The sequence below is a fragment of the Mesocricetus auratus genome, unplaced genomic scaffold (genome assembly GCF_017639785.1).
Source record: "Mesocricetus auratus isolate SY011 unplaced genomic scaffold, BCM_Maur_2.0 Super-Scaffold_100008, whole genome shotgun sequence".
NCBI classification, from domain to species: Eukaryota; Metazoa; Chordata; class Mammalia; order Rodentia; family Cricetidae; genus Mesocricetus; species Mesocricetus auratus.
The window spans coordinates 58,719,506-58,720,446 of record NW_024429192.1 but is presented as its reverse complement, the minus strand read 5'-3'; the positions used below and the strand labels follow the sequence as shown (position 1 = coordinate 58,720,446).

The following is a 941-nucleotide window of genomic DNA, read 5'->3' as shown; positions in this document are numbered from 1 at the left end:
TGGGTGGGTGGATGTGTTACAGCATGGGGGTCAGGGGACAGTTTCCAGGAGTTGGTTCTCTTCCTACCATATAGGTGATGAGAGTAAGTTTCAGGTTTTAGGCTTGATGGAGAACCCCATTACCTGCTGAACCATCTTGTCCATCTAGTTTGTCCATGATGTTTTCATCCTGAAAGGCAATCTTCTGGTTCAAGGGCAAATTACCTAGAAACTTGTAACAACATCAGTATGAATGTTTGAATCCATTCTCCTACTTTGCAGAATTTTCCCGAGCATTCTCTTTTAAAAAGGCTTCCTGGACATAGTATCTTAGTTGTGATTAATATATACATGTCAAAATTTGACAATCTATCAATCTTGCCCAGGCTGTCTTCACACTTTTTATGTAGGGGTCATGCTAATCTTCTGTGTATTGTTCCATTTTTAGTATATGTGCTGCCGAAGTGAGCATGAGAACTGACTCTTAAAAGTCTGACCTCCACATGGTCACCATGGCGTGAACATGCATGTGTGTACACACTAAATAAATGTAAAAAGGCAGACTGTGTTGGCACAAGCCTTAAATCTCAGCACTCAGGAGGCAGAAGCAGGAGGATCTCTGAGTACCAGCCTGGCCACAGTTATATAGTGAGACCCTGATTCAAAACTGAAAAAGTTTTTAAACAGCTATTGCTGTCTAGCTTTCCTCATTGGCTTTACTAGCTCTACAATCTAGTAGACCTGTGATCCAGCATAACCCCTGAACAAGGATAACACGCAAATTCACGAAGTGTTCCATATTCTAAAGAGTCAGTTCTCTCCTTCCATCATATGGATTCTGGGGATCAAACTCAACTCCTCAGGTTTGATGCCAAGAGCTCTTAACCACTAAGCCACCCCACTGACCCCAGCAGCAGCTCTTTTATTGGACATCATTCACTGTCTGCTGCCCTGGCCAGCAG

At 42.9% G+C, this 941-nt stretch overlaps 1 non-coding gene across 1 annotated transcript; it reads right to left on the bottom strand.

The window, feature by feature from the left end:
• Positions 1–343: 343 nt before the first annotated feature.
• Positions 344–451, bottom strand: LOC121142125. Its single transcript, XR_005879129.1, has one exon. It is a non-coding gene; the product is annotated as a U6 spliceosomal RNA (small nuclear RNA).
• Between the last annotated feature and the right edge of the window lie 490 nt (positions 452–941).